The sequence below is a fragment of the Salvelinus alpinus genome, chromosome 38 (genome assembly GCF_045679555.1).
Source record: "Salvelinus alpinus chromosome 38, SLU_Salpinus.1, whole genome shotgun sequence".
Lineage (NCBI taxonomy): Eukaryota > Metazoa > Chordata > Actinopteri > Salmoniformes > Salmonidae > Salvelinus > Salvelinus alpinus.
In genome coordinates this window covers 6983943-6993983 of record NC_092123.1, presented here as the reverse complement: position 1 = coordinate 6993983, position 10041 = coordinate 6983943, and the positions used below count along the sequence as shown (strand labels likewise).

General features: G+C 41.1%; 1 long non-coding RNA gene across 1 annotated transcript; it reads right to left on the bottom strand.

Annotated features, from left to right (window-relative positions):
- Positions 1-4378: 4378 nt before the first annotated feature.
- On the bottom strand, positions 4379-6170 carry LOC139566471 (uncharacterized). Its single transcript, XR_011673119.1, has 3 exons — positions 5609-6170; positions 4814-5002; positions 4379-4616 (listed from the first exon to the last, which is right to left on the bottom strand). It is a non-coding gene; the product is annotated as an uncharacterized lncRNA (long non-coding RNA).
- Positions 6171-10041: the final 3871 nt, after the last annotated feature.

Genomic DNA, 10041 nt, shown 5'->3' with positions numbered 1-10041 from the left:
ATACAGGGGGCACCGGTACCGAGTCAGTGTGCGGGGGTACAGGCTAGTTGAGGTAATCTGTACATGTAGGTGGGGGCGAAGTGACTATGCATAGGTAACAAACAAACAGCGAGTAGCAGCAGTGTACAAGAGGGGGGGGGTGTCAATGTAAATTGTCCGGTGGCGATTTTTATGAATTGTTCAGCAGTCTAATGGATTGGTGGTAGAAGCTGTTGAGGAGCCTTTTGGTCCTAGACTTGGCGCTCCAGTACTGCTTGCCGTGCGGTAGCAGAGAAAACAGTCTAGAACTTGGGTGACTGGAGTCTCTGACAATTTTGGGCTTTCCTCTGACACTGCCTATTATATAGGTCCTGGATGGCAGGAAGCTTGGCCCCAGTGATGTACTGGGCCGTTCGCACTACCCTCTGTAGCGTCTTACAGTCAGATGCAGAGCAGTTGCCATACCAGGTGGTGATGCAACCGGTCAGGATGCTCTCGATGGTGCAGCTGTAGAAACTTTTGGGGATCTGGGGGCCCATGCCAAATCTTTTCACTCTCTTGAGGGGGAAAAGGTTTTGTCGTGCCCTCTTCACGACTGTCTTGGTATGTTTGGACCATGATAGTTTGTTGGTGATGTGGACACCAAGGAACTTGAAACTCTCCACCCGCTCCACTACAGCCCCGTCGATGTTAATTGGGGCCCGTTTCGGCCCGCCTTTTCCTGTAGTCCACGATCAGCTCCTTTGTCTTGCTCACATTGAGGGAGAGGTTGTTGTCCTGGCACCACACTGCCAGATCTCTGACCTCCTCCCTATAGGCCGTCTCATTGTTGTCGGTGATCAGGCCTATCACTGTCGTGTCATCAGCAAATGTAATGATGGTGTTGGAGTCGTGTTTGGCCACTCAGTCGTGGGTGAACAGGGAAGGGGACTAAGTACACACCCGTGAAGGGCCCCAGTGTTAAGGATCAGCGTGGCAGACTCGTTGTTGCCTTCTCTTACCACCTGGGGGCGGCCCGTCAGGAAGTCCAGGATCCAGTTGCAGAGGGAGGTGTTAAGTCCCAGAGTCCTTAGCTTAGTGATGAGCTTCGTGGGCACTATGGTGTTGAACGCTGAGCTGTAGTCGATGAACAGCATTCTCACATAGGTGTTCCTTTTGTCCAGGTGAGAAAGGGCGGTGTGGAGTGCGATTGAGATCGTGTCATCTGTGGATCTGTTGGGGCGATATGCGAATTGGAGTAGGTCTAGAGTGTCCGGGAGGATGCTGTTGTTGGGAGCCATGACCAGCCTTTCAAGCACTTCATGGCTACCGACGTGTCCTTGGTCATGCAACGCTGAGTCACAGTGTGTGATCATATCTTAAAGGGGCAATCCACAGATGCTACATCCATTTTTGGGCTTATAAAATAAGAAGACTATAACTTATAAATGCCTCATTTATAATGCCTCAGAACCAAAGCTTGTTTTACTTCAATGTGTGCAAACATTGTAAATGTAAACAAACACTATATAGCCTCCAAATGAACTTCAAACTATATTTTTTCATTCCTTGCATCAAGAGCTCTGCATTTTTACCAACACAGTGGCAGGGTAGCCACTTTGTTATTGTTTCAATTACGGATTACACCTTTAAGCTCTAAGGCTATATCTCAGGAAATGCCATAGTTACTCAATAAATTACACATGTACATTTTATTCACCTGGTGGTCCAACCACACTGCAACTTTCAAGAGGAGGAATACCCCCTGCTCCTTTTAAAAAATGGTAAAAGAATATGTAGTTATATGCATGCGTGTGTGCAGAGGGGGATCCTTGGAAGCATGTGGTGGAGGAAGTAGGTAGTTGGTGTGGGGTCTTGTAGTCTCCTGCAGGCTGCTGAATGGTATTTTCCACAACCCTGGTGGTTTCCTTCCCCCCTGACTGGGGGAAGCCTCTGCCAATGGGGTGTCCCCTACAGTATGGGTCATAAAACCAGAGTCAGGGTAGCCCTGTGTCTACGTGGGAAGGGAGGATTGGACGTGATACGAGTTGCCTACTTCAGCCATCAACGTTTGCATGTGTGTGTGTTTGTGTGTGTGTGTGTGATTGTGTGTGTGTTTACTCGACTGTGTTAGCCTTTAGAAAAGAACAATCACATGTGGAGCATGAGCATACAATTCCCTAGGAGGTGTAACGATCGGTTATCGGAGTGTAATGAATTAAATAATTAACTATTGACACAGACGGAGCTTGTCTCTCAGCATGAGTGTGTCAGTCAATACACTACTACACAGAGTCTCTTGACACTAGAGTGAATCCCAAATGGAACCCTATTCCCTACATAGTGCAATACGTTTCACCTTATGGGCCCTGGTCAGAGTAGTGCACGAGCCCTATGGGCCCTGGTCAAATTGAACGCACTATATTAGGGAATAGGGTGCCATTTGGGACACAGCAAAATAATCATTATCTGTATAGAGTTTGAATTATTAATACATTTTGGTTTTATTCGTGTCAAATGCATGATCATGATGTATTGTAGGGAACTGATAAATGTAGTTTCATTCAGCGTATTAATAATGCATGTCTGTCACTATGGAGTGTCATGCTGTGCCCAGCTAAACCATAAACTATTTGTATTGGACTATGCTGTAAGTAGGAGCTCTGTTGACATCTAGTGGAGGAATTATGTATCAGTTTCTATTCATTGCTGACATACAGCCCTGAAATCATGTTGTAATTATGTTGTAATATTTGAAGTTGAAGTGTGAAACTGCAACATAAAAAAGATCTGTAACCTAATACTATAACCTAAAAAGATCTGTAACCTAAGACTATAACCTAAAAAAGATCTGTAACCTAATACTATAACCTAAAAAGATCTGTAACCTAAGACTATAACCTAAAAAGATCTGTAACCTAAGACTATAACCTAAAAAAGATTTGTAACCTAATATTATAACCTAAAAAAGATCTGTAACCTAAGACTATAACCTAAAAAAGATCTGTAACCTAATACTATAACCTAAAAAGATCTGTAACCTAAGACTATAACCTAAAAAAGATCTGTAACCTAATATTATAACCTAAAAAAGAACTGTAACCTAAGACTATAACCTAAAAAAGATCTGTAATCTAAGACTATAACCTAAAAAAGATCCACAAATTATGTAAACATGCAGATATTTATTAATTTTATTTTTAGGCTATATAACAAATGGAAGACTAGAGAAGACATTTTAAATGCACTGTCCCTTTAGTGGTTACAGAGGTCATATTTGCAGCAGTAGCTGTGGAGGAGTCCTCCCTCGATGCCCTGGAGATGTTCACACTCCTTGCTGCTGATGAATCCTCGGAAACATGACACCATTACAAGGAGAGAGAGGTGGACCGTGGGACACAAAAGGAATGCAATCACAACATCAACAAACATACACAAACAATGTAAAAACAAGATTTCACTGATCTTAATGTAGTAGATGATGAGATATTGGGGAAGAGGAGAAATTAGAGTGAGTGGAACCTTGATTTGTGGCTTTCTCACATTTGATCTGAAATAATTCATTCCAATAACCAAGTGATAAATGAGACGTCTCCACTCATTAGGAGTGTCTGAGCGACACCGGTAACACTCTCCTACACCTAGACAGTACCACAAACTCAGTTTTAAAATATTTTTTTGTAAAACTTTAATATTGTGTTCTTATATATCAGTATATTGTATATTCACTGAATCAATTAGGTTGTTAATACAGTTCACAAACACTATACAGCATGTTATTGTCATGAACACAGAGTGGAAGAGTTTCAATGTTGTTTTGAAGTTATTTCCAGAACATTCTATTCACTCACATACCGCAAATAGAACGCATCAGAAGGAGGAAAGATATAACCACGACTCTCATCTTCACTGCTTAACCAAACACAGGATAGTCCGAGATATTTTCATTACAAGGTATTTTAGAATGGCTACGTAATTGTCACCTACAGAATGTAATAATCTCACCTGAGTTCTTGTGCTTCACATGTGTATGTGGAACTCTAGTGTAAACTCAGTGCTGTTCTCATATAAACCGTATTTTCACTGTTACGTAAATACAACTTCATCCCTGAAGTTCCTGATAAAAATGGTGTAGTGTTCTGGGAATTGTGACACGGCAAGCTGCCATGGGAAGTGTTCTAGGAATGCCACCTGGATCTCTCCCACTTGGTCACTATAGTAACGGCAGAGCAGCTCAAGCCTTGGGTGGTGGCATATAGTGCTGCTCAGGGCTCACGTTTTATGCCATCAACTTACCTGACCAATCACATGCTAAAGAGTCAGATGATATCTGTATAGGCCCATCTATTTGATCAAACTGAATCATGCTTTCAAGTTAAAGCTGACAGCAATAAACTAATGCAAACTGTTGGTGGAACAAAGCAACTTTTATTTTGTAACTACTTCACAACAGTAAACGGATGGTAAATGGACTACATATGTGGTACTCTTGCGGTGCCAGACATCACACCAAATTATAGAATCAACTATGGTAGTCAACGGTTGTCTCAGTTGCATCGGTCGGTCGGAGGGACAGCACCAGACATGAATGTTCTCACTCTCGTCTCCAAACATCCGGCATTCTGACATCTGCATGCATCTCTTGAATGTTGAGGGAGCTGTGGAGAGAGGATTGAAAATACCAGATACCTAAGAGACATAACCTGGGCCTGTATTTATAAAGCCTCTCAGAGTTCTGATCCAGGAATAGGTCCCCCGTGTCCATATAATCTTATTCATTATCATCTAAAAGACAAAAATGATCCAAGATCAGCACTACTACCCCAAAATGTGTGTGTTTCACTGATCATTTAACCTTGGTAGGTCGCACCGATGAAGAACAAGGTAAAGTGGCCAAGTGAAGGAGGGAGCTGCATACGAAGGGAGTGTTTGAATGTGATTCTCGCACAGATGTTTTTTCTCTCGCTTTGGCAGTTCTCCAGTGTGTCTCAGCTATGGTCTCCACAGCCACTGTCAAGACGTTTGTTTCACCTTAGGCCCGCTCCTGGAAATACAGTAGACCAGCATTATCTCTGGTGTAGTTTAGTAGCTTGGTTAAACCTGACTGAACGCTTCACGTTAAACAATGGTGAAAACATTTGTTTAGTAGCTTGGTTAAACCTGACTGAATGCTCCATGTTAAACAATGGTGAAAAAATGACTTCACAATGGTTCAGTCAGGTTAATAACCAAGCAAGTATTCAGTGATCTAGTAAGACACAGAGTACTCTTTTTGGGCAGACTCGCCATAGCTTAAAGCCAGCAGCAGGAGAAGGAGACAAACACACACCACTTTCATCTTTCCTTCTCGTCAGGTGTCTTTTTAACGATAGAACATATGTCATCAACGAGTTCTTAGTGTGACTAACGTATACAGTTGGTCCTGTCCCGGCGCTTCACATGCAGGCTTGTGTATAATGATAGACATGGTGAAACCCAAGTAGCACAATTTAATTGAGACAAATATTTGTAACACTTTACAACTTTTTAAGCATTTTAGTGTTTGTGTTTGTTCTTGTAGCGATTTCTAAGCTTTGTTATAGTGTGTTGTTATGAGCAATAAATAGTGAAGTAGTTGCAGGTATGCTACAACTCAAACAGAATCTCTGACCTGGTTAAGTTTCCTTTAGAGCCTTTCTTTCTGGTCCAATAAATTGTATTTTGTATTCTAGCTTTCCTTTCCCTTCTCCTCACCATATGTCATGAAGCAGCTCATTTACTTGAATCTATTCTGTGATATTCATTAGACAATGTTTCATTTATTCAGGTTTAGCACAGAATTTCCCAGATGTCCTCTTGTCTGGATCTGACTATCAGAATGTGAATTCCAGGTTTTCAGAAGAGATTGCGCAAGACAAGAAAGTTTACAGCGATCAGTGCCACAAAACAGGGACTGTTCCAGACCTGGGCCGAAAATCGTTATATTTTGTACTTTGAAAATACAAATAGTTTTAAAAAGTAGTCCTTTTTGGGATCTGTATTCAAATAGTTGTAGGTACCTCCAAAGTAACTATTTGTTCCACCGGATTAACTTTCCACAACGCAGTTATTCAAGGTCTGCTCTGTTCCACATTGGGACATTCAACATTTCGACAGAGTGTGTAATGACAAATTTAAGCTGAACGGAGTCTAGTTTGTATCTGATAAATCATATACAAGTCATATACAGGACTAGTTTAATACATCATTTAAACATTCACAGTGTAGGTTGGAAAAAGTATGTGAACCCCCTAGGCTAATGACTTTTCCAAAAGCTAATTGGAGTCAGGAGTCAGCTAACCTGGAGACCAATCAATGAGACGAGATTGGAGATGTTGGTTAGAGCTGCCCTGCCCTATAAAAAACAGTCACAAAATGTGCGTTTGCTATTCACAAGAAGCATTGCCAGATGTGAACCATGCCTCGAAACAAAAGAGATCTCAGAAGACCTAAGATGAAGAATTTCTGACTCTCATTAAGCTGGAATATTGCTGATATTCATCAGTCCAAGGTAAGACAAATTGTCTATAAATGGAGAAAGTTCAGCACTGTTGCTACTCTCCCTAGGAGTGGCCGTCGTGCAGTCCAAAGATGACTGCAAGAGCACAGTGCAGAATGCTCACTGAGGTTAAAAAGAATCCTAGAGTGTCAGCTAAAGACTTATAGAAATCTCTGGAACATGCTAACATCTCTGTTGACAAGTCTACAATATGTAAAACACTAAACAAGAATGGTGTTCATGGGAGGACACCACGGAAGAAGCCACTGCTGTCCAAAAAAAACATTGCTGCAAGTCTGAAGTTCACAAAAAGAGCACATGGATGTTCCACAGCGCTTCTGGCAAAATATTATGTGGACAGATTAAACTAAAGTTGAGTTGTTTGGAAGGAACACACAGCACTGTGTGGAGAAAAAAAGGCACAGCACACCAACATCAAAACCTCATCCCAACTGTAAAGTATGGTGGAGGGAGAATCGTGGTTTGGGGCTGCTTTGCTGCCTCAGGGCCTGGACAGCTTGCTGTCATCGACGGAAAAATGAATTCCCAAGTTTATCAAGACATTTAGCAGGAGAATGTAAGGCTAACTATCCTCGAATTGAAGCTCAACAGAAGTTGGGTGATGCAACAGAACAACGACCTAAAACACAGAAGTAAATCAACAACAGAATGGCTTCAACAGAAGAAAATACACCTTCTGGAGTGGCCCAGTCAGAGTCCTGACCTCATTCCGATTTTAAAATGCTGTGGCATGACCTCGAGAGCGGTTCACACCAGACATCCTAAGAATATTACTGAACTGAAACAGTTTGGTAAAGATGAATGTTCCAAAATTCATCCTGACCGTTGTGCAGGTCTGATCCGCAACTACAGAAAACAATTGGTTGAGTTTATTGCTGCCAAAGGAGGGTCAACCAGTTATTACATCTTTAGCTTTTGGAAAAGTCATTAGCCTAGGGGTTCACATACTTTTTCCAACCTACACTGGGAATGTTTAAATGATGTATTCAATATAGACAAGAAAAATACAATAGTTTGTGTGTTATTAGTTTAAGCACACTGTGTTTGTCTATTGTTCCAAGGGTTCACATAGTTTCCCCACCCTGCACTGTGAGTGTTAACACGGTATGCTCAATCAAGACATGAAAACGTATAATTGTTTGGGTGTTATTAGTTCAAGCAGACTGTGTTTGTCTATTGTTGTGACTTAGATGAAGATCAGATCAAATTGCATGACCAATTTATGCAGTAATCCAGGTAGTTCCAAAGGGTTCACATACTTTTTCTTGCCACTGTACTTTTTGAAGCAGTTGCTTTCTCAGATCTGTATTCAAATAGTTAAACAAAAGTAGTTACATTCTGAGATCTGTATTTAAATAGCTTAGAAAAGTAGTCCATTTCTGAGATCTGTTTTCAAATAGCTTAGAAAAGTAGTCCATTTCTGAGATCTGTTTTCAAATAGCTTAGAAAAGTAGTCAAATGTTTTACTTTCTGCAAACTATAGTTATCCATGGTCTGCTCTGTTCCACATGTGGACATTCCACATCGGGACAGAGTGTGTAATGATAATTTTAAGATATCACACCCTCAACAGAACAACTAAATGTAGTCTATATTTTCTGTGGAGGTATTGGGTAATACATAATATAGGCTATAAACTAGTCCTGCATATGACTTGTGTATGACTTATAATGTAAACTGAACATGCTCAGTGCAGTGCTCATGTTTCAGGCCATCACCTGGCTAATCACATGTTAATTATGTCAAACATAAATAATAAATAAATGCAAACTGTTTGGAACAAACAGTACAACTTTATGTCTGTTACTTCTTGACAGTTTCAATCATGTGCATTGATTAGTACAATTAATGGACTGTATAGTATACAGTATGGTTGTAACGTTCGTCGTCGGAATGAGACCAAAGGGCAACGTGGAAAGTGTTCATGATTTAATGTTCACAAAAACACTCAAACAAAATGACAAAAGGAGAAAACGAAAGCGCACAGTTCTGTCAGGGAAACAACCTAAACAGAAAACAACACCCCACAAAACCCAAACGGAAAATGACTACTTATTTATGATCCCCAATCAGAGACAACGATAGACAGCTGCCTCTGATTGGGAACCACACTCGCTAAACAACAAAGAAATAGAAAACATAGATTTTCCCACCCGAGTCACACCCTGACCTAACCAAACATAGAGAATAAATAAGGATCTCTAAGGTCATGGCGTGACAATGGTAGACAGAGGATGTGTCTCTCAGTTGCATTGGTTGGTGGTGCAGCAATAGGCATCAATGTCCTTGTTGCTTCCCAGCAGCATGCATTCTGACATCTTCATGCATCTCTTGAAGTATGAGATAGCTGTGGAGAGAGAGAAGCGAGACAGGATAAAACACCAGATACAGAAGACAAACCAGCATATTTTTCTTGATTGGATAAAGCAAACGTTTTCCTTAGATGTCAATCAAAAGGATCCAATATTTTGTGTTTTCCCAATTGGTTACTGATCCTAGGGTTAAACACAGTAAAGTGCCTAGTGAAGGGATATATACAGATGAAACTCAGGGTATACTGCCTAGTGAAGGGATATATACAGATGAAACTCAGGGTATACTGCCTAGTGAAGGGATATATACAGATGAAACTCAGGGTATACTGCCTAGTGAAGGGATATATACAGATGAAACTCAGGGTATACTGCCTAGTGAAGGGATATATACAGATGAAACTCAGGGTATACTGCCTAGTGAAGGGATATATACAGATGAAACTCAGGGTATACTGCCTAGTGAAGGGATATATACAGATGAAACTCAGGGTATACTGCCTAGTGAAGGGATATATACAGATGAAACTCAGGGTATACTGCCTAGTGAAGGGATATATACAGATGAAACTCAGGGTATACTGCCTAGTGAAAGGATATATACAGATGAAACTCAGGGTATACTGCCTAGTGAAGGGATATATACAGATGAAACTCAGGGTATACTGCCTAGTGAAGGGATATATACAGCTGAAACTCAGGGTATACTGCCTAGTGAAGGGATATATACAGATGAAACTCAGGGTATACTGCCTAGTGAAGGGATATATACAGATGAAACTCAGGGTATACTGCCTAGTGAAGGGATATATACAGATGAAACTCAGGGTATACTGCCTAGTGAAGGGATATATACAGATGAAACTCAGGGTATACTGCCTAGTGAAGGGATAATAGATACGTACGGAGTGGAGGCTTGAATAAGACCGTGCCGCAGGTGTCATGGTCAATACGGCAGGTCTCCACTGTGTTTCTGCAGCCTTTGCCAATACAACGGTTGCATCTCAGGCCCTCTCCTGGAGAAAACAGAAGAACAGCATTATCTCTGTTGTATTGGAGTGTGTCTGGTTATCCAGTGTGTAGACTGGGAGACTGGAGATTAAAGAATGGAGATGAGAATAAGCAAGCAAGCTTTAATCTGGTACATGTGTTTATTTGGCATTGTCCCTGTCAAATAAAGAGATGAAATAAGATGAAGACCTTGTTGGGCAGACTCACCAAAGCTACATGCCA